This window comes from Oryctolagus cuniculus, chromosome X (genome assembly GCF_964237555.1).
Source record: "Oryctolagus cuniculus chromosome X, mOryCun1.1, whole genome shotgun sequence".
Lineage (NCBI taxonomy): Eukaryota > Metazoa > Chordata > Mammalia > Lagomorpha > Leporidae > Oryctolagus > Oryctolagus cuniculus.
Window position 1 is genome coordinate 70,368,690 of NC_091453.1, and position 24,796 is coordinate 70,393,485.

General features: G+C 40.1%; 1 pseudogene; it reads left to right on the top strand.

Moving 5' to 3' along the window:
- The first annotated feature begins 14,973 nt into the window (after positions 1–14,973).
- Positions 14,974–15,610, top strand: LOC100345453 (cyclin-dependent kinases regulatory subunit 2 pseudogene; annotated as a pseudogene).
- Positions 15,611–24,796: the final 9,186 nt, after the last annotated feature.

The window sequence follows — 24,796 nt, forward strand, 5'->3', positions numbered from 1 at the left end:
TTCCAGTAGAGCTACATTGTGAGCATCCATCTCAGATGCATCCACTATGGCTCTTGTTTATAAGAGATAGAAAATCATTTTGTCACCTCTCGAGGCAGCTAGAGTAGCATGGCTAGGATATAGATGGAAACCAAATGGGCATTCCATAGGAATTACAGAATAGAAGGCTTTAAGTGTTTAATTTGACTGAACCTTCAATATGAACTAAGAAGAACTCTTATAAAACAACTAAGTCAGTGACTCTGAGAAGACCCAAGGGACTACAACAGGTCCCAGGCAAGGTGCAGCAAGTGGGACAACACAGCATGGCACTGTGCACACTGGAATACCACTCACCTCTCAGGCTGTAGCCACAAATGTATTTACAGAGGGGAGGAAGGGGCTTTTCCACCCCATACTCCCAGTTGGACTGAGCCATGAGAACTCCTCCACTACCATTACAGAGGTCACTGTGGGGCAGCTTTGCATAGCATGAGAGATGACACAATGACAGAGCAGCCATCTTAAATTGAAGTACCTTAAGTTACACTAGTAAAACGTCGTAAATTATCCTTTTTTTTTGAGAGCGACTAAAACTGTTAAAGCTAATCTTACAGTGCTTCTCAGAGTGTAATATTCAAAAAAGAAGCAGCACTTGGGAACTTGTTACAAAGTCATTTTATTATCTACAGTAGACTTAAAGTATACATGGAGAGAGGCAACTTGTGTTTTAACAAGCCTGCAGGTGATTCTGATGCATGCCTAAAGCTTAACAACCACCACCTTATAAGATTTAATTTATCAAGTGCTTTTTATTCTGCATAGTAGTTTATCACTGTAACTTTTTAAAGCACTTACTGCATACCAGAAATTAGCACTTTACAAGCCTGATCTCATTTAATTATCAGAATAACAGCACGATGTTTTACTGTTTTCTCTTTTAAAAATGAAGAAACTAGTTGTAGGCGTTATGGTGTAACAGGTTAAGCCTCTGCCTTCAATGCTAGCATCCCATATGGGCAGCAGTTCAAAACCTGGCTGCTTCACTTCCAATCCAGCTCCCTGCTAATGTACCTGGGATACCAATGGAAGATGCCCCCACGTGCTTGGGCCCCTGTACCCACATGAGTGACCGTAAGAAGCTCTGGAATCCTGGCTTTGGCCTGGCCCAGCCCCGGCCATTTCAGCTATTTAGGGAGTGAACCAGCAAATGGAAGATGCTCACTCCCTCTCCCTCTCTTCCCCTCTCTCCCCTCCCCATAACTCTGCCTTTCAAATAAAAAAATGAAGAAACTAAGATTAAGTTACTTACTCAATTACCCAAGGTTATTTAGTTAGTAAATGGTAGAGCTTATAGTAGTTTTTAGGCTTTCTAATTAATTCCATAGTTTTTGTTCGTGGATCTCCAGTAACATCACTCAGGAATCTATAAAAAATCAAAAGTGGGGCCAGCGCTGTGGTGCAGCAGGTTAAAGCTTTGGCCTGAAGCGCCAGCATCCCATATGGGCTCCCGTTCTAGTTTCAGCTCCTCCTCTTCTGATCCAGCTCTCTGCTATGGCCTGGGAAAGCAGTAGAAGATGGCCCAAGTCCTTGGGCCCCTGCACCCACGTGGGAGACCCAGAAGAAACGCCTGGCTCCTGGCTTTGGATCGGCGCAGCTCTGGCCATTGCGGCTATCTGGGGAGTGAACCAGCAGATGGAAGACCTCTCTCTCTGTCTCTACCTGTCTCTGTAACTCTGTCTTTCAAATAAGTAAAATAAATCAAAAGTGAGTTTAAGCCACAAATTATATCAGAATTCCTGAGGGTTAGGCACTTTTGTAATTTAAAAATTTTCCAGATGATTTCTTCTCTTTTTTAAAAAAATTATTTGAAAGGCAGAGTGATGGAAAGAGGGAAAGATAGAGATGATCTTCCATTGGTGGTTCACTACCCAAATGGTCAGAACAACCAGGGCTGGGCCAGGGCATACCTAGGAGCCAGGAATTCCATCCGGGTCTCCGACATGGGTGGCAGGGGCCCAACCACTTAGGCCATCACCTGTAGCCTTTCTAAGTGCATTAGCAGGAACATGAGTTGGAAGCAGAAGAGCTGGAGCTCAAAACTGGCACGAAATATGCGATTCTGGTATCACAGGTGGTAGCTTAACCCACAACGCCAGCTCCCCTCCAGATGATTTCCATGTGCAGCCATCAGTAAGAAATGCATTTATTTTGAACCCTGATTACATAGTAGAATCACCAGAAAAGCTTAAAAATCAGACCAATTGAACCACTTCTCTAAACAGGCAATTAGAAGATTGTCACCTGGCCTTTGAGGATTGTGAACCCCTTTCTCTAGAAACTGTGCTTTACCACTTCCTTGAGCTTTAGAAAATAAGGGCCTATGGAACCAGCTCACAACTTTTTTTGTAACAGGCAGAGTTAGACAGTTAGAGAAAGAAACAGAGAGAAAGGTCTTCCTTCCGCTGGTTCACCCCCCAAATGGCCGCTATGGCCGGTGTGCTGCACCGATCTGAAGCCAGGAGCCAGGTGCTTCCTTCTGGTCTCCCATGTGGATGCAGGGCCCAAGCACTTTGGGTGTCGCTCCCCCTCTTCATGGAGGAACGACACTAAGCCCTTCCTAGGCTTCATATCCGAGTCACGGCACCATTATGTCGCTCCCCCTCTTCATGGAGGAACGACACAGGACCCTGCGCTGTTCTTTCGTCTGCTCGGCCCTCCCCGGGTTTGCTGCTGGTTCTTCCCGGGTTGGCTACTGTCCCTTCCACCTCCTTGGAAGGGCGGTTCCCCCTGGCCACATTCCCCACTTCCGCAGGGGAGCGGCACTCCGCCGGCCGGCTCTCTCGGGGGCTGCACAGGCGTTCCCTCAGATGTTCCCCTTAGATGTTCCTGGTGCATGCCGTCTCTCTCCTCCTTTATAGTCCTCCTCTGCCAATCCCAACTCGGCTGCCCACACGCCGAGTACGCTGCTCTCCTCCAATCAGGAGCAAGTCCTACAGTTTATTGGTTGAACTGGAGGCAGCTGTGTAGAAGCTGTTTTCTTCTCTCCCAGCGCCATATTGTGGGAGAGCAGGTGCATAGAATAAGTCTTAATTCCAGTAACAGTCTAGTCCGAGCTGCTCCCCACATTGGGCCATCCTCCACTGCCTTCCCGGGCCACTGCAGAGAGCTGGACTGGAAGAGGAGCAACCGGGACAGAACCGGCGCCCCAACCAGGACTAGAACCCGGGTTGCCGGGGCCACAGGCGGAATATTAGCCTAGCCAGCTTACTGAGGGTGATAGAGATAATATTCACAATGTTGCCAAGGGTCTGCTTACCCAAAACAGGTTTATGTTTTCCCTAATCCTGATTGATTGTTTGTTCCCTGATTCTTACCTACTGTTCCCAAAAGCAAGCATCCATTTGTGCTCTTAACAGGAAAAACAGATATGTCATTATTGTTGTGTGCAAGACACAAAACCTAGGCACTTTCCATCTAGATAACCATAGGTAGATCATTGAACCTCTTTGTGCCCCAATATTTTCATCTGTAAAATGTAAATAATTATACTATCTACCATAAAAGTCTTCAAAAGGGGCTAGTGTTGTGGTGCAGCAGGTTAAGCTACAGTTTGAAATGCTGGCATCCTATATAGGAACAGAGTTTGAGTCCTGGATGCTCCACTTTTTAAAAAAAAATTATTTATTTATTTGAAAGGCAGAGTTACAGAAAGGCAGAGAGAGAGAGAGAGGTCTTCCATCCACTGGTTTATTTCACAAATGGCTGCTACAGTCGGAGCTGTGCTGATCCGAAGCCAGGAGCCAGGAGCTTCTTCCGGGTCTCCCACATGGGGACTTGGGCCATCTTCCACTGCTTTCCCAGGCCATAGCAGAGAGCTGGTTCAGAAGTGGAGCAGCTGGGACTCGAACTGGTGCTCATATGGGATGCTAGCACTGCAGGCTGCAACTTTACCCACTCTGCCATAGTACAAGCCCCTGCTCCACTTCTGATCCAGCTACCTGCTGATATGCCTCAAAAAGCAGCAGATGATGGCCCAAGTACTTGGGTCCCTGCCATCCATGTGAGAGAGCCGTGTGGAATTCCTGGCTCCCAGCATTGGTTTGGCTCAGACCTGACAGTCTCTCCCTCTCCCTTGCCCTCTCCCTCTTGCTTTGTCTTTCAAATAAATAAATAAGTAAATTTTTTTTAAAAAAAGCAAGTCTTCAAAAGGTCATTATGAAGACTAAGGGAGATGATCCACATAGCGTTTTTCACTCATTGGCCAAAAAAATAAGTGATAAATATTAGCCTCTGAGCTTCAGTTTCCTTGTGTGTCAACTGGGGACGAATACACCCACTCTTACCTATCTCAGAATGCTATTTACAGGATCATTAAATATTATATATGTAGAAAGCGCTTTGTAAACTGAACTAAGCTGCATTGAATCTTGTTACAAGAAAGCCCTATATAATGCATTGGGTCCAATATTTTTATTAAGATGATACTAATGGAAATCAGAAAGGTAAAAAGACTTGGTTAAGATCACCAGAAATTATGGCCCAGCTATGAGGAGATCCTAGTATTACTGCTGTTAGATCTTGGACTTTGTCACCATTTCATGTTCTCTATCTCTTACTGTCCTTGTCTGCCTTCCTTCCCCATCACCCTGAGTTCTTCATATCCTAAGCTGTAAGTACAGGTTGAGTTTCCAGGCACCATTGAACAGAAAGACTTTGTCTTAGAGGCCACAGAATTAATGTGTTTGATTAAGAATCCCCCTCAGCTAAGAGATTATTCTGAACTGAGGAGTGAAGGTGGCATGTATTTCTTTCTCTTTTTTAATATTTATTTATTTATTTGAAAGAGTTACACAGAGAAGGATAGGAAAAGAGAGAGAGAGAGAGGTCTTCCATCCATTGGTTCACTCTCTAGTTGGCTGCAATGGCTGGAGCTGCGCAGATCCGAAGCTAGGAGCAAGAAGCTTCTTTCGGGTCTCCCATGTGGGTGCAGGGGCCCAAAGACTTGGGCCATTTTCTACTGTTTCCCAGGCCATAGCAGAGAGCTGGATTGGAAGTAAAGCAGCTGGGACTCGAACCGGCACCCATATGGGATGCCGGCACTGCAGGCAACGGCTTTACCTGCTATGCCACAGCGGCAGCCCCAAGTTGGCATGTATTTCTAACAATATGTGCTTTGGGACATCCCTCAGCTAGTACATGCTGTTCTGGACTCCCTTGCACACTAAATGGAAAATGTTCATACTTAGAATAGTACTTATCTCCCCTCCCTAATCTATCATCCAGGTAAGACAAAATAGTTTTCATTTCTGGACAGATTGTGTGGTAGTTTTAAAATTCAGTGGGGCTGGTATCATGGAACAGTGGTTTAAGCCACTGCTTGCAATGCTGGCATCCCACATGAGCGCTTGTTTGAGTCCTGGCTACTCCACATCCAATCTAGCTCCCTGCTAATGTGCCTGGGAAGGCAGTGGAAGATGGCCCAAATCCTTGGGCCTCTGCACCCACATGGGGAAAACCACATGGAGTTCCAGGCTCTGGCTTCACCCTGGCCGAGTCCAAGCTGCTGTGGCCATCTAGGTTGTGAAGCAGATGGAAAATCTCTCCCTCCCTCACTCTCTCTGTAACTGTATTTCAAATAAATAAATAAGTCATCTTTAAAGTTCACTGCTTTGGCATTAGGAGTGGGCAGAGGGGTGAATGATATATTTAATCCTAAAGTGAATGGCAGATGTATGCCAAAGATGGCGTACATATGCCAAATATGACTGCCCATCAAGATTATACGTGGTCACTTAAAAGTCCCACTTATGAGAAACCATCTCCTTGATTTTTTTTAAAAATCTGGATTTATTTTATTTTATTTTTTAACTTTTATTTAATGAATATAAATTTCCAAAGTACGGCTTATGGATTACAATGGCTTCCCCCCCATATCGTCTCTCCCACCCGCATCCCTCCCCTTTTCCACTCCCTCTCCCCTTCCATTCACATGAGGATTCATTTTCGATTCTCTTTATATACAGAAGATCAGTTTAGCATACATTAAGTAAAGATTTCAACAGTTTGCTCCCACACAAACATAAAGTGAAAAATAATAGATGATTTTTAAATGATGATGAAATCAGATCAGACCTATTGTCATGTTTAATCCCAGTGAGAGTCAAGTTGGGAATTGATAATTTCTTCTTTTTTTTTTTTACAGAAGATCAGTTTAGTATACATTAAGTAAAGATTTCAACAGTTTGCACCCACACAGAAACACAAAGCGAAATATACTGTTTGAGTACTCATTATAGCATTAAGTCTCAATGTACAGCACATTAAGGACAGAGATCCTACATGAGGAGTAAGTGCACAGTGACTCCTGTTGTTGACTTTACAAATTGACACTCCTGTTTATGGCGTCAGTAATCTCCCTATGCACCAGTCATGAGTTTCCAAGGCTATGGAAGCCTTTTGAGTTCACCGACTCTTATCTTGTTTAACAAGGTCATATTCAAAGTGGAGGTTGATGAGATTTCATCTCCTTGATTTTTAAGGTATTGTACCAGAAATCCCATGATTATCTATGGTCACTACTCCATTTCCCACGTGAGATTACAGGTGTGAGAACACCAAGCCCATCTTACTTACCAGTAATAAGAAGAGCAAAAAATAAAACCCACTTTCACCCTCTTTATCCCCCCTACCTATCACACACACTAAAAAATAAAAAGTAATACAAAGATAATTAAGTCAACATTCATCAAGATTTGCTTTAAATTTCATAATGAGAAACCTTAATTTGCCCTCTATCAGTGGCAACCCTTAATTCCAATCTTTTAGAGAAGACTGGGATGAATTGATACAGTCTGGAAGTTGATGAAATCCATGACAGACACTAACTTTTCTTTAAAAAATGTACCAAATAGACTTTGAACACCCTGAAAGGCCTATCCTCTCATCATCAGCGGGCATACCCAGTTTCTCTGGTGAAAGTGTTCTACCAGATTCTATTATTTGGACAGCAGGTATCTAGGTTTACGAAAACCAAAAGAAAGCCTAACTGATTTAATAAGAAAGAAGGGAGTGTAGAATGCTACTGTAAATCCTGTTCCACATCTATTTATAGCCCCCGGATCATTTTGTGCCTTTTGATTTTTCAGTGTTTAAATTCTAAACAAAAAAAAAAAATTTAGTACAAAGGAGAGTCTCTTCTTAAGAATAAAATGACTCACTCTGTGCCCACATTTTGGTATCTTGGAATCGTGGGTATGCTCAAGCTGGCCAGGACTGACTCAGGAGAGCCTGTATTTTAAAATTTCAGGAGATTTGTGAGTTGGATGATTCAAATAGCTTGAAATTAGGCAAGATGAGAGCATACATACCACAGCAATTTAGGTTTTTCATTTTGTTTTCAGAGACCTACTACTACATAGATTCAGAATGACTATTTGTTTATTAAATGCACAAGTAAATAATGAGAAAACAGCACTTTTTCTGTCCCCCCCAACCTTCCTTGTATGTTTTTAATCACTCCAGTTTTAATTTGATTAGTAATAACATTATATGTTTATTTCCATTACTTCATCTTATTTATAGATTTATACTCATATTAGCAGTAAACTTTTAGGTATTGTGTGTGAGAGTACTTAAAAATTGTATGGAAAATGGAATTTTAAAATTAGTTTTTTTAGGGGTCAGCGCTGTGGCGCACTAGGTTAATCCTCCACCTGCGGCACCGGCATCCCATATGGGTGCCGGTTCTAGTCCCAGGTGCTCCTCTTCCAGTCCAGCTCTCAGCTGTGGCCTGGGATAGCAATAGAAGATGGCCCAAGTCCTTGGGCCCCTGCACCCACATGGGAGACTAGGAAGAAGCACCTGGCTCCTGGCTTCAGATCGGCTCAGCTCCAGCCGTTGCGGCCATTTGGAGAGTAAACCAATGGAAGGAAGACCTTACTCTCTGTCTCTCTCACTGTCTGTAACTCTACCTGTCAAATAAATAAATAAAATCTTTTAAAAAATTAGTTTTTTTGGTGCAAAAAGCTGAAATCTATGCAAACATTCTTTAAAATAGGCATTTTCATGACATTTTTGAATACTCCCTCTGCTTGTGTGTGTATACTCATGTAATTACCATTATCAGTCATCACTGCTATTTATTCCGTTGTGTAGATCCATATTTCCATCTAGTGCTGTTTCCCTTCTGCCTGAAACACTTCTTTAACATTTCTTATAATTCAGCTCTGCTGCTAATGAATTCTTTCAGCCTTTATGTATCTTAAAAGTCTTTAATCATCATTTTTGAAAAATTAATTTCACTTAGTAGCATAGATTTGTATACTTTTTTCACCTTTCTGTTCTTTAAAGATGTTGTTTCACTGTCTTTCTGCTTGCATTGTTTCTGAGAAGAAAAATGCTTTCATCCTCATCTTTTTCTTCTGTATGTAATGTCTTTTTTTCCTCTGGTTGATTTTAAGATTTTCTCTTTATCACCTTTTAAAATAATTTGCGTAAGGTACACTTTGGTGTAATTAAGTTTTCTTTATAATTTTGATGCTTGAGGTTCACTGAACTGTGAATCTGAACTTGAGTTTCACTAGGTCTGTAGATTTGTGTTTTCATCAAAAGTTAGAAAGATTTAGCCATTACATCTTCCAGTACTTTTCTGCCTCTCTTCTTTGAGGTGTTCTAACTACACATTTTGCATTTATTGAAGATGTTTCTGAGCTTGCTGATAACTCTTTTCACTCTTAATTTTTATCTTTGCTTCATTTGGAATAGTTTATATTGCTATCTTCAAGTTTACTTTTTCTTCTGAGATATATAGCTTGCTATTAATCCCATACAGTGAATTTTTAAGTCTCAAGCATTGTAGTTGTATCTTTAGAAATTTTTCTGCAAATTCAAACATTTGGTCCAATTCTGGATCACTTTTTATTGATTGACATTTCCCCTTATGACATATTTTCTTATTTCTTTATATGACTAGTTTTTGGCTGGATGTCAAATATGAATTTAATTTTATGAATGCTGGATATTTTTTGTTTTCTGTAAGTATTCTGGGCCATAATTAAGTCACTTGGAAAAAAAATTGCTCATTATAGGTTGTCATTGTAAGATTTGTTAGGAAGTACCAAAGCAGGATTTAGTCTGGAGACTCAAGGCTCATTATTTCCCATCACTGAGGCAAGCTCTTTCTAAGTACCTTATTAACTGCAAATTGGGAATTGTGCAAATTCTGAAAATCCAGTGTGGTGGTTGCAGGCACTAATTTCTAGCCCTGTCTGAGCACTGTTCTTTGTGCTCGTATAAAACTAGCATAAAAAAACTATCATGTAGTTTTTTCTCCAGTGGTTTCCTTATAGGTATGCACTGATGAGCATTCTGCTGAACTCTCAAAGGGGGCCTTCAGAAGTTCCCCAGGGTTTGTTCTCTGCAGCCTTCTTCCCTCTGGTCTTTTCTTTTGTAAACTCCAGCCCGTTTTGTTGTCTTGATTCTCAAATTCTTTTATTCAACACAGGGGTTTACCTCAGTTTCCTCTCTTTGTTATGTAAATTGGAAACTTTCTCAGTTCAGTAACCTGTGCAATTATAGGGTTCACTTTATGGCCTGATACCTTAGATACTTCTTCTTAATTGTTTTTCAGGCAAGAGAGTAAACATGGTCCTTGTTACTCCATTTTGGCCAGAAGTGGAAGTTGAAGGAACTGAATGTGATCTCATGTTTAACATCACTGCTTTAAGCTATTTCTCCCCATAGTTACACAGTAGGTTATCTTCATTGTGTCTGTGGGCTTGTAGACACTTAGGATGAGACTGATTTAAAAAAACTAAGGATACTAGGTTTGATGGCTTCCACATTTATAAGGGAGGCTGTGTTTTTTTTTCTAACTTTTATTTAATAAATATAAATTTCCAAAGTACAGCTTATGGATTACAATGGCTTTCCCCCCCCCATAACTTCCCTCCCACCCGCAACCCTCCCCTCTCCCGCTCCCTCTCCCCTTCCATGCACATCAAGATTCATTTTCAATTCTCTTTATATACAGAAGATCAATTTAGCATATAATAAGTAAAGATTTCAACAGTTTGCACCCATACAGAAACACAAAGTGAAAAATACTGTTTGAGTACTAGTTTATAGCATTAAATCTCAATGTACAGCACACTAAGGACAAAGATCCTACATGGGGAGTAAGTGCATAGTGACTCCTGTTGTTGACTTAGCAAATTGACATTCTTGTTTATGGTGTCAGTAATCACCCTAGGCTCTTGTCATAAGTTGCCAAGGCTATGGAGGCCTTTTGAGTTCGCAGACTCTGATCTTATTTAGACAAGGTCATAGTCAAAGTGGAAGTTCTCTCCTCCCTTCAGAGAAAGGTACCTCCTTCTTTGATGACCTGTTCTTTCCACTGAGATCTCACTCGCAGAGATCTTTCATATAGGTGTATTTTGTTTTCTTTTCTTTTGTTTTTGCCAGAGTGTCTTGGCTTTCCATGCCTAAAATATTCTCATGGGAGGCTGTGTTTTACAAAATGCCACATAATTATTTTTCTTCCCAACATCTGTTCCTTTTTATCATTCCAAAATACTGATTTTACTCTGGGATACATCCCTTTTTCATTCTTAATCCATGTGGATCCAACAGGGCTGATATCACTCTGTAGCAAGCATGGTTATCATATGACCCAAATTTGGCCAGTCAGAATCATTGCTACCTAAGCCATAAATATATAGTGTAGGAGGGTAACTTAGTCTAAAACCTAACTCCAATTTTTTTTTGCTAGAACTATTGAAAAGATACCATTTCTTCCACTGGGATTTGTAGCTGGTTAAATGTAGGAATAGCACTGTTAAAAGCAAGCCCTCTGCACAGACACACATATACAAAAAGAAAAACAGAGACCAACCTTTTTTTAAATATTTTTTGAGGTTCTTGATCTTCCTAGAGTTTTCATATAAATGAACTCCCTTTATTTTTAAAGTTATTTTGAGTTGAGTTTCTACTAATTGCCAACAGGTTTTGATTCATATATATATATGACCTCTGTCATCAGGGATTCATTTATTCATTTATTTATTTTTAAAAATTTGTTTGTTTATTTGAAAAGCAGAGTCACAGAGAGGGAGAGACTGAGAGAGAGAGATCATCCATCCACTGGTTCACTCTCCAGATGACTGTAATGGCCAGCACTGGGCCTGGCCAAAGCCAGGAGCCAGGAGGTTTAACCTGGTCTCCCACATGGGTGGCAAGATCCCAAACACTTGGGCCATCTTCCTTTGCCTTTCCCAGGACATTAACAGGGAGCTAGTTTAGAAATGGAGCAGCCAGGCTTTATCTAACACTATACCTCAACACCAGCCTCATCAGGATTCATAATAAGGAAATTTCACCAAAATTAAAATGCAAAGTATTCATTCCTAAAGGGTACAGATAGAATTTCATGAAATAAATAAATTGTAATAAAAGTATTAAATTACCATTTATTGTATAATCATGCTAATTATTTCATTTAATCCCCATATGGGCCTGATCAGGTAGATATTCTTGTTTGACTAAAGAAACTGAACCTTCAGGAGATTAGGTAATTCTCCTGAAATCATAAACTAGGAAATGGCAGGAGCAAAGGTGTAATCTTTCTCACTTCAGTATTCATGGTTCATTATATTTCAGGGTGGCTTTGAGGGTTCTGAGAACTTTGTGAAGTAAATGAGCTTGGAGGATAGATATCGATGGAAAGAGAAGGTATTCTGGGTATCATGAAGGGTAAGAACAAAGGCTGCGCAACAGGTTTGGAGATGCCTGCCCCTGTAGGAGAACTTGGAAATGAGTGGAAACCCACCAGGTGCTCTAAGGCCAACTTTCTTGAACTGTATGATGGCATCTATTCTAGACACTCCTTTGCTGATGAATTTTTTGTTCACATATCCTTTACATACTAATCTGTACATATAAGCTTTGTGGTTTTTTTTAAAGATGTATTTATTTTCATTTGAAAGGCAGAGTGAACGAGAAGAGGAGACAGAGAGATCTTACTTCCACTGATTCACTCTCCAAATGCCACCAAGGCCAGGACTGGACCAGATCAAAGCCAGGAGCCAGGATCTGTATCATTGTCTCCCACGTGGTTGCAGGGGCCCAAGTACTTGAACCATCATCCTCTCCTTCCTAGGCACATTAGCAGGAAGGTGGGTCAGAAATGGAGTAGCTGGGACTTGAACTGGTACTCCAGTATGGACTGCCAGTGTTGTAAGTGGCAGCTTAACCCACTCTGCCACAATACTAACCCCAAGCTTTATTTTTTGATCACTTTATCCTGGTTTGTTTTGATTTTCATCCAGGCAAAGACATAAGAAAGCATGAAGATGAGGCAGGATTCAGACAACTAATTGACAAAGGAACTAACAGAAAACAGACATCACCTTTTACTAAATCTTTTACATGCCTTATACTCACTTTTCATATCTTCCTCTAACACATTTCCATCATATTTCCAGCAACAGTCATGTAGATGTTTACCATCAAGAATTGTTTCAAGAGCATGTTATAAGGACTCACAGAGTGCTTTCTAAAGAAAATGATCATTTTATAAATGTTAATTAATTCTGTGGTGCTGGTGCCGTGGCACAGTAAGTTAATCCTTTGTCTGCAGCACAGGCATCCCATGTGGGCGCCAGTTCTTGTCCCGGCTGCTCCTCTTCCAGTCCAGCTCTCTGCTGTGGCCCGGGAGTGCAGTGGAGGATGGCCCAAATGCTTGGGCCCCTGCACCTGCATGGGAGACCAAGGGGAAGCACCTGGCTCCTGGCTTCAGATCGACACAGCACCAACTGTGGCGGCCGTTTGGGGAGTGAATCAACAGAAGGAAGAGCTTTCTCTCTGTCTCCCCCTCTCACTGTCTGTAACTCTACCTCTCAAATAAGTAAAATCTTTAAAAACAAAAAAAGTTAATTAATTCTCATAATAATATTATGAAACAAGGATATACTATATTCCCATTTTGCAGAGCATGGGAATATTGAGTAATTTGTCCCATATTAAACAGCTAGTAAGCTATGGAGCTAGAATTTGTACCCTATCTTAGCTTCACAATCCACATACTTAATCACTACAATAAAGAAGTTGCTGGATTTGAATATATGCTTCCCCTACCCCCTCCCCCACTTCAACCACAACCACCATCAACATAAGGATACTTACACAACCAGGCTGTATTTTCATGTCTCCTCTTGGGCTTACTGACATTTTCAGAGAAGTCTGAATGATCCTCCTAAATGTCTAGGCTCTTAAGTAGTATAAATCTAGTTGACAGTCTCTATCTTCCAAATCCTATCTATCCTAGTCTTTGGGGTAGGATTCAGGCAGCATTGGACCATTGGAGACTGGATGTTTTAGGGAGCTTGGTTAATGCCTAGGTATTCCCCTCATTCATTTTCCTTTCTAGTGAGTTAGATTCATAGGATGTCTGAGCAATGATAAACATCAACCCCCTTTGGAACATCAGTACTTTGTGCAAGCATATTGTTGAGGATCCCACATTACCTCAACATCACGAGTTAGACTGTGTATCTTGAAATTTGGGAAAAAATATGGAAGTAATTGAAAAGACAGTGGTGTATATTTCCATTGATGGATTCAGTCTTCGTTGTTGAACCAAGAATGAATCTACATTTATCATATGCTATTAAATTATTCTGTTCCAGTGGATTCTTAATACCATTGTGATCAACTTTAAAATTAAGCTTTCAGGAATAATGGTGTTACCCAATACATTTTTTTTTTACCAACAGTTGTCCCTTCCTTGCTATAAAACCTTTCTCTAGCTGGTGGAGAAAGGCAAGAAGGAGAAGGGGAAGAGGAACAAATATCTAGAGCATCGTATTTTGGGGAGCATTTTAAATTAGGCTAAATTGAGACAAACTGAAGTTTCAGAGGTTCACACAATTTTTGCAATTGTATTAGCTCCTCCCTTTACCTAATCATGCTACTTGTCCCTCTATTCAGATCATTTCAAAATTCATCCTCTGATAGCAACATTTTAAAATGAATGATATATAGAATAACAGAATTGCATCAATGTTAAATGGCCTGAATTTGAAATTTTATTTTTTGTATAAGGTTCTAATAATTAAAAATTTTAAAACATTGTTATGACTCAAATTCTTGGATTTCTGCCACCCCCTTGGAAAACACAAATGAAGCGTTATTCTCCTTCAGCATGGCCCACCCCTGGCTGTTGCAGACATCTGGGGAGTGAACCAACAGATGGGAGAGATCTCTGTGTGTATCTTTCTGTCTCTGTCTACTATTCAAATATAATGAAAATGAAAACTTAAAAGTCAAATTTCTATACTTAGTATACATTCATTGAAATATTTAGAGGTAGGCCAGCGCCGCGGCTCACTAGGCTAATCTTCCGCCTTGCGGCGCCGGCACACCGGGTTCTAGTCCCGGTCGGGGCACCGGATTCTGTCCCAGTTGCCTCTCTTCCAGACCAGCTCTCTGCTGTGGCCAGGGAGGGCAGTGGAGGATGGCCCAAGTGCTTGGGCCCTGCACCCCATGGGAGACCAGGGTAAGTACCTGGCTCCTGCCATCGTATCAGCGCGGTGCGCCGGCCGCAGCGCGCTGGCCGCGGCGGCCATTGGAGGGTGAACCAAGGGCAAAGGAAGACCTTTCTCTCTGTCTCTCTCTCTCACTGTCCACTCTGCCTGTCAAAAAAAAAATATTTAGAGGTAAAGCATCATGATTTTTGCAACTTCCTCCAAAATGGTTTAGTAGTGAAAACAAAATGAGAAATAATTAATTTTTAAAGTTTTTTTTTTTAATCTGTAAGGAAAAAGATGTCAGTTTCCCATCTTCAGCTGTAGTAGCTGTCTATAGCAACAAGTCACCTTTCCTTGCCCCTGGGCCACACAGCAGGAAACTGGCAAGACTGATACAAAATCCTATATTTCTTGCTTTTAATTCTATTGCTTAAAATGTGTGTGATGGCATCTACACTTAAGAAATTTCTTGAGTTGAGTCGTTGCCTTGGTCAGGGTCGGACGTGCAGTGGCTGCGCCCGCTCTTCACACTCTCGTTTTTCTCTGCCCGTCCGCTGCGCACCGGCAGGATGGCTCACAAGCAGATTTATTACTCGGACAAGTACTTCGACGAGCACTACGAGTACCGGCATGTCATGTTACCCAGAGAACTCTCCAAACAAGTACCCAAAACCCAACTGATGTCTGAAGAAGAATGGAGGCGACTTGGTGTGCAGCAGAGTCTGGGATGGGTTCACTACATGATTCATGAGCCAGAGCCGCATATTCTTCTCTTTAGACGACCTCTTCCAAAAGATCAACAGAAGTGAAGTGTGCAGGAGACGTCGGCTCTTCCCAAGTTACTGTATATGTGTATATAAGGTAGTATTCAGTGAATACTGGAGTGTACAGTTCTTCATCCATGCCTGTGCGGGAGCTGTATTCTTCACAGCGAGAGCCCAGTTAACGCAGCTGCAGTTAGTTATAGTTAGAGAGCTGTCCCCTGGCCCGTCTCCCGGATGGAAGTGCCTGGTTGACTTCCCTGTTGTGTTAAATAAAGTTTGTATGTTGCATTTACAAAAAAAAAAAAAAGAAAAGAAAAGAAAAGAAAGAAAGAAAGAAAGAAATTTCTTTTGATTTGTGACCTATGGAAAATGAATCCTAAAATTGAGGTTAACATATCATTGGCATCATTCTCTTTAAATTCAAATTTCATTGACAGATTAACTCAGAGAAACTCATTGCTAAATGTCTCAAGCATATTAAACAAATGTAATTTTCTCCTTAAGTTAATACACAATACATCTTACTACTCTTGAATATACATAAGTTGACAGACACAAACTGTCAAAACATGGTATGTCTGTTCAATGAGACAACTTGTCTAATCTTTCTTTTTTCTTTTAAGAAACATTATTACATTCACCCTCACATAAAATGCACAGACTGTTGTTTGAACAATGCCCAGTAATAGAGCATTGAAAGTCTCAGACATAGGTAGGTAGAGTATTATTTAATTTTGGAGTGTTTCCCAAATACAGTTTTTGAAAGTCCAATTGGACACATTATAAATGTATGTCACCTTAATTGTTTGTAGAATTCTTAATTATTTGTGAATTAAGGGAATCAGAAAAGGCTACAGATTTATGAAGTGCTTTTGGCAGCATCCAGAAGGAATGAAATATACTGACACCATTTGGTCAATAATTTGATGATAATGTGGCATACATTAAATTGTTTTCAGAGTTTGCTTTGATTTTAAATAGGAACTCAATATTTTCCCTTTGATCATATTAATATATGGCTCTTAGATACACAAACTGAATCATTTTCCATCAGATTAGTGACAAAAGAAAATGAGGATAGAGAGGAGAAAAGGAAACAACTTGGAAGAGTTCTCCCATTATTCTTGGGTCTCAGGACAGCCAAAAATTGGATGGTACTGAAACGTCAAGACAGCTGGTAACTGCATTGAACACTGGAGAGTTTGTCACACTTGTAGTGTGTTAATTGAATTCCCTTTGACAGTGAGCAGCAAACCTGGGAGGAGACCTAAAGAGAACTGAAGATAGGGCTCCTGCAAATCAATTACCATTGCAATGTTGGTGAGCAGGAACACATCCTGCAGGTCTGTGGGGCCAGGCAGCAGGGTGGACTGACAGCAACAAATGGGAGCTGGAAAGGCTACTCACAGCTCCTAAGGTGACTGACCTCTGCGACTCCTCATGAAAGTCAAACAAGAGGAACAGGAGCTGAAAGAATCAGACAGTAAATCATAGAGCTGGATTATGCAGAATTGATATAGGATGCTTCCAAATGTTTGATTAATGTTGGGTTGTATATTAAAGTGAGACAGTGAAGTAGAAGGGCAGTCATGAAATCTGTCTAGTGTGGACTTGTGACGGCCAACATCTGCTTGCTTTCATTCCACCGCAAAGGGAAAGAAATGATCATATACTCTCTCCTCCCTCTGGATAATTGATCATTTGAAAATTTTAGCTCTTTGGCTAGCTATTTCCTAGGTAAATTACTTATCACTACCCCTTCACCTCACCTCTAAGAAAGTAAAGAATGGAAAAAAGAAAAAAAAATGTGCTATGACCTCTGTTTCATTGCAATATGATTCCACGTGCCTGAAAGGAAACCCATGTAACAAGGCCCAGATGCTATTAATAGGACAATTGAACACCCTAAATAATGTGTAGAATACTACTTAAGAATCTAGAGGCTGTGCTTCAAATGACAAAAGTCAGAAAACTCAAGTTTAGGCTTTCTTCCCTGTGGTGGTTGGGGAGTAAAAAAGAAAGAATGTGGGGGAAAAAAAGGTGGAAGAGAGAAAAGCAGAGACAGAACAAGCAGAACATGGGGAAACATTACTACTTAGTCATTTTATGGTACTCATTTTTATGTACTGAAAATCACAGAGCTCTGCCTTCCTGGGAGAGTTTACTCTTTCCACACGGCTGAGAGATATCTTCGTATTTTGTTTCCCCAGGACTTGAAACTGATAAAAAAATGCATAACAACAAGTTAAACCATATTTTCACATTTGTGGTGTGTTAATTGAATTGCTTTGACAGTGAGCAGCAAATCTAATACAACCATCCATTATGTTGTACATTAAATATGTTACAAATTTTTCACTTATGTTTTTCCTGAAAATACAAAAGACAGGTGATTTTGGTAGACAAAAGGGAAGGCCATTGGCAGAAAGTACATGAAAGTAAAAGGCAGCAAGCAAAATTAAACAACTATAAGAAATGAAATCAAGTCCTGCAAAATTAACTTGATTGTGCAGATTTAGTCTGCTCTGTTGCTCACTGAAAGTGTGATCTTGGAGAAGTCACTAAACCTCTTGCAGAGGTCCTCAGTTTCCTCAAATATAAAATAGGTGTAATAATCTGCCGGCGCCGTGGCTCAATAGGCTAATCCTCCACCTTGCGGCGCCGGCACACCGGGTTCTAGTCCCGGTTGGGGCGCCGGATTCTGTCCCGGTTGCCCCTCTTCCAGGCCAGCTCTCTGCTATGGCCAGGGAGTGCAGTGGAGGATGGCCCAGGTGCTTGGGCCCTGCACCCCATGGGAGACCAGGAAAAGCACCTGGCTCCTGGCTCCTGCCAGGATCAGCGCGGTGCGCCGGCTGCAGCGGCGGCCATTAGAGGGTGAACCAACGGCAAAAGGAAGACCTTTCTCTCTCTGTCTCTCTCACTGTCCACTCTGCCTGTCAAAAAAAAAAAAAAAAAAAAGATATTTGTCTACTTCAATTGTGTAGGACTAAAAAATGTTTATGAACATGTTAGTTGAAAGTATAAAGCTGGGGCCAGCATTATGGCATAGCAGGTTAAGCTGCTACCTGCAACACCAGCATCCCATATGGGTGTTGGTTTGTGTCCCGCTCGCTCCACTTCCAATCCAGCTCTCTGCTATGGCCTGGGAAAGAAATAGAAGATAGCCCAAGTGCTTGGCCCCCTGCATCTGCATGGGAAACCTGGAAGAAGCTCCTGGCTCCTGGCTTTGGATTGGTGCAGCTCCCACCATTGGAGCTAATTGGGGAGTGAACGAGCGGATGGAAGACACCTCTCTCTCTCTCTCTCTCTCTCTCTCTGCCTCTCCTTCTCTTTCTGTGTAACTCTGACTTTCAAATAAATAAAAAAAATCTTTAAAAAATTTAAAAGAAAGAGAGGAGAGACAGTGAGAGTGTGAGTGGGAGGGAAGATAGGATGAGAAGTATCATTATGCTCCTAAATCTGTATATATGAAATACATGAAATTTGTTCACCTTATATAAATAAAAAATAAAAAGCAAACAAGTAGCAAAGCTGGAATTTGAACCCAGAACCTGACTCGGCTACCCTAAACTTGTTGCTTACAAATGGAGATGGGAATTTAGGTTAGATCAGATTCTCTGAGGTTAGTGTATCAAAGTTGGCCTAAGGAAAATGGTTCTCTTTTAAGGATACTTCTTTCGAGTATTTCTATTAGTATTAATGTATATGATAAACTCCTTCATGCTGAGTTGCGATTCCTTCCAAGAGTCTAAAGAGGGCAATGTTTAACTCATGGAATGAAGTAATAGAAGTGTTACTAAAGACGCTGTAGCACTAAAGAAAGTGGAAAGATTTGGGGGCAGGGCCTCCTTCAGTCACATGTTATAAATGAATCCCTTCTTTTTCTACATTTGCAAACATTGTTAGCTTTACGGAACATTGACAGCAGTGCTTCCTCAGCCTTCTGTGGTGCAGCAAATAGATTTGCATTTAAATTCTGCTCTGTGTGATATTTTGAGGTTTGGTATTCCCATCTGCAAAACAAAAACCAATTATTAATATACAGAGTTCTGAGAATTAAATGAGACAATATATATCAAAGTGCCTGTTTCACAATGTTGCTCTGTAAATAGCAGTAACAATAACAATTTTATAGTATTACTGTGTCTCACACATTATTGTAAGCATGTACCATAACTTATATAATCTCAATGTCTCTATGTAGTAGATGCTATTGTTAGCTCACTTACAGGTGAGGAAACTTAAGCACATAGGTATTCATATACCTAAAGTCACACAGCTAACTCTTTGACTATTGCCTATGTCTACTAATTTATAAAAGAAGACAGTTGCATAAAAGAAAAGAGACAGGAGTTTCCAATGAAAAAAGCACAACTGGACTCTGAGTTCTGAAGCTAAATAATTTTGGGTAAGTCTAGGAGTATTTGTTTAAAAAAGGAACAACAATAACAACTGCATTAATCATAGCTAACAATTCAGCCTTTTCTAAATACTAGGTCTGATACTACTTCTCAGCATCCCAGAACTATAAGTATTAAAAAGTATTAATATTTGCTGCTGAGATTATGAAGCTCACAATGTAGTAGGAAGAATACAACATGTCCTCAAATAATCAGCATGCAAAATAGAAAATGCAGAGAGACAAGAAATACCAAGAGAATGTGATCGGGAGTTCAGAACAAGAAGGCAGTTATGGAGTAAGCATTTACGTGCTGTTGAAAATCAAAATTTAAAAGGGAAGGAAATATGGAACTTGAAGAGGCTAGGGGATATAAAATGCAGAACAGGGAGGGAGTCAGATTTTGAATAGAAGATATAGAGAGGGTGAAATTTTTGGGGGGAAGACATATTTTGGGAAGACAAGTAACTCAGTTGAGAAGGGGAATTTAAGAGATGGAGCCTGTGAATTAGGATGAGGTCAAATTTGAGGGTGGTAGATATGAAACTTGGGGTGTTGACTTTGAATCTCATTCTGTAGGAAATGGAGAGTCACTGGAGACTTAAAATTTCTTGGTATCAACAGATAGCTCAACTTTGGGAAAAGTAACCTAGTAACAAACATAGAGTGGATTACAGAGAAAGGTAATAAAGACAGGAAATCTAGTTGGGAAGTTATTGCTCTATTAGTTAGTATTCACACACACACACACACACACACACACAGAGCATCTGTTTTTCCTTCAAGTGTACAATTAAAAAAATTTTTTTTTCAAAATGCACTCACTGAACTCATACTGTGGGCCAAACACTTGGTGAGTTAAGCATAATCTCCTTCAAGGGTTTAATAAAATATAATTTAGTATTTGTAGACTGAAAATCCCTTAAAAGTGCATCCTATAAAAAAGCAGAAGTTTACCTTGTTTTCAGGACAAAATTTGAACTGTACTATTAAAGAGTGAAATTATCACCTCATGGACCTTATGCAAATGCTCATCACACTAGCAACCTGTACTTAAATCCTGTAACCAGTAGATGGCGATTACAAGCTTTCATCTAGGCAACAAATAGATTTCCTTCCTTAAGACACAGAAAGGAAGAGAAAGAAGGAGGAGAGTGTAGAGAAAACAAGGGGAAAATGAAAGGGTAGGCAAAGAGAAGAGAAAGGTTGGGGAGAGGGAGTGGAAGATGGCAGGATGATAGAAGCTGTGCTTGCAACTCAAAAGTCTCCTTGAGACAGCTCAGAGCTTGATTTCCAGCAGTTAAACCTGGAAGAAAAATTGTATTGATTTCCTGGCAGGTATTGAAGAAATTAACTTTCCTGTTCCATAATTCCTCCAACTGAGTTTAGTAAAAAGAAGATTCAGCTGTGTTTGAATTTGAACAGTGCTTCACACGATTTTGACCCTGTATAGGAAGAAATGTGAGTGAAAATTGCCTAATTCTGCTGCTCTGTAGGTCTCTTTCTTTCTAGTACAGCTAAAAATCCTACCAGAGGAATATAAAGTTGGAACAGAAGATTCCCAATAAATTACTGGGGGTTTTTACCATAAAGGCAGAAAAAAGAGAAATTTTAGTCAAGTTGACCTTTTGAGATTTAGGCAGGAACTTTCCAATGTGAGATCAGGCATGATAAATCCCCAATTTAGATGTTGATTATGGTCCATTAATGGATTTGTAATTATGGGACTAAATTCACATAAAAGGAGGAAGAAAGTGGAAGACCACATTCCCTCTTTATTTAAGAACATGAATCAGGCGATTCTACTTCCTTTTGGTGCTGATTACTCAATAAGGTAGCCAGCCCCTGGGTACCTCCTGAAAAGAGCTGGAAATATCAGGGATTCACCATGGTTGAGGGCAATTTGCCCAGATATCCTAAGTCATTGAAACCATAAATTTCTGTAGATTGGAACTGCAACATGGGTCCTACCAGAATAAAATCAAGGATTATATTCCTTTCTCACATCTGTAGGAGAGATTCTATTTCTTGGAGTTTCCAGCATCTAGAGGTCATCTGCATTACTTGTCTCATAGCTCCTTTCTCTTCTTTAAAGCCATCAATATTGCATCTCTCTTACCATTTTTTCTTAGTTACATATCCTGTCCATGTGCAGGAGAAAGAGAGAAAACCAAATTCATGTAATAAGTGAACAACTCTTGCTGTCCAGGATTATTCAACTGAACTGCTTATTAATAGGCATAGTGTGTCAGTCAGGCAAACAGACAGGTACTTTGAATACCTCTAATAAGAAGGGAATTATTTTTGGTGGTATTAAATTGGGAGTGATAGAGGGAAATTAAAGGTAAATAAAGATACAGTGGTCCTGAACTAGTACTAACCGTTAGGCTATAGTAGATGGGATATAATATTTATTCATCACTTGCCAACTGTCAGACATTGTTTTAAATGTTTTACATGGCAAATGTCATTTAGTCCTCCAAACAGTCTCATACCCAGCTTAGGAAAATGAGACAAAAAGAAGTTATTTGCTCCAGGTCACTCACTTATCAATGGTAGAATCAAGAACCCATCCAGCTGGTTCTGGAGCTCAAGCTCTTAACCACTACACTTCACTGCTTCTAAGCTTTTTTTGGCCTTTCATGAAAAACTAAAAAAATTACAGAGAAATTTTTCCAACCACCAAATAAACAAACACAGACCAGATTAGACCCCTGATTGCTGAAGGATTGCATTTCTGCGATTTGACTTTGAAAGAAGAGATGACCTCAAAGCATATCACTGCAACCCCTTTTCAGGGTTGGATAACTTGAAATGACCTTGAAGTTTCCTTTATATTCAGTGGTCCATGTCTTCATTACTATTTTGGCAGCTATTGTCTTTCAGGGATGTAGAAAAAAGCTGAAAAAATTCTCTAGTTTGGTGGTTCTTGATAATTTAATTTGAATGAATTTCTAGGACAAAGCTTGAAATGCAAATGATGTATTTGAACATGCAAAGGTGAATTTAAAGTACTTGATATGTACTTACTGTTCACATTAGAGCTAAGTTTAAAATAGAGTAAATGGATACAAAATGGCTGTTTTCAAGAGAGTACAGGTAAATCCTCCAGACTTTCACTTGTTAAGCTTAATTTTACTTTTCCTAGATACAATGTCCTGCAGTTCTGCATACAAGGTGAATGAGAGACTTTATGGAACTGGCTTCTCAGAGGTAGAAGTCAAGCAGAATTAATACAGAAAATCTTTCTTTAAAAAAAAGATTTATTTATTTATTTGAAAGAGCTACACAAAGAAGGAGAAGCAGAAAGAGAGAGGTCTTCTACCCACTGGTTCATTCCCCAAATGGCCACAATGGCAGGAGCTGGGCCAATCTGAAGCCTGGAGCCAGGAGCTTCTTCTGGGTCTCTCATGCGGGTGCAGGGGCCCCAGGACTTGGGCCATCTTCTACTGCTTTCCCAGGCCACAGCAGAGAACTGGATCGGAAGTGGAGCAGCCAGGACTCAAACTGGCACCCATATAGGATGCCATCATGCAGGCAGCGGCCTTACCCGCTATGCCACAGCACCAGCCCCAGAAAATATTTCTAAATAATTATTTTTTCTTCACTGAGATAAAATTTTTTTTGATTTTATATTATTAAATAATTCTATTTTATAAAAAGTGTTCTAGGAGCCTTGTGTTATTTCACTGACTTCAACATTTTTTCTCCATTCTGCACAAAGCCAAGATGGCTTTGTGGACTTGTGATGTGGGAGAAGTGGGATTTAATTTTAATCCAAGTGCTTGCCTTGGACTTAAAAGGCATTTTATGTACAGATACATATATGGTGAATGAAGTGATAAAGTTTATTTAGAAAATAAGAAAGCAAACATAAGCACATGGGCATAGAGTAGACCAGAGAAAAAAGGGAGTGGAGGAAGGGAAACAAAGCCAGGGAACACCCTCAGAACCTTCTCTCATCCTGTCTGACAGAAGGAGAGGAGCACCTCCCAGCACACCCTTTTATAAGATAATGTGGTCACGGAGAGGTTTATGACACCTCCATAAAATTCCATGTGGAGCTTGATATACATATACACATGGCGACCCTTCCCCCAGATGACAATAGGTCATCCTGGGAAAGTAGGTGTTCTGACAGATAGATGAAATAGAAAGAATCACATGGGGAAGGGCCTTGTGATTTCTGACCTCCAACTCAGCTAGCTAACTTATCCCATATCATTTGGAAAGGTACACAGGCTCTGGATTCAGATGGCCACCTTTTTGATTCTTGGCTTCACTATTTATTAATAATGTTACATTGGGAAAGCTAAAAGCATTGTGTTTCAACTTATTCATACAAAGAAGGTAGATAATCTGCCTGAAGCTTATTGTGAGGTTAAATTGGACCTGCCAAAAATTATTTATTAATAATTATATTTTATTAAAAATCATTGGTTAATCACTTTAAAGGGCAGTATGCTATTAATATAGTAATATTTTCCTTTTTATGTGAATCTTTATAGTAGACAGGCATTTTCACTTTTATTTTTCGTTTGATTTTGTGATGATATTATGTGCCACACACTGATGTTTTGCTAAACAACAGTCCACATATACCAGAATGAGCCCATAAATTAAGAGAGCTTAAAAATTCCTATCACCTGGTGACATCATGCCTTTCATGACATCTTAGCTCAACACATTGTTTGATTGTGGTGCTGCTAGTGTAAGTGAAACTACTACACTGTCAGTTGTAAAATATATAGTGATGCAATTATGTACAGTATATGATACTTGATAGTGATAATAAATGATATTATTACTGGTTTAAATATTTACTAGTATTTATTTTAGTGTGTACTCCTTCTAATTACAAAAATGCTTCTCTGTAAAACAGCCTCAGACCAGTTCTTCAGAAGGTACTCCAGAGGAAGGTATCTTTATCACAGGGGATATCAGCTCCATGAGTGTTCCTGCCCCTCAATGACTCTGAATGGGACAAGATGTGGAGGTAGAAGACAGTGATACTGATGATCTTGACTCCGTGTAGGCCTAGACTAATTTGTATGTTTGTGTCTTAGTTGCTATCAAAATGTTTAAAAAGAACCCAGATAAAAACATTGTACGATAGAAAAAAGGATTAT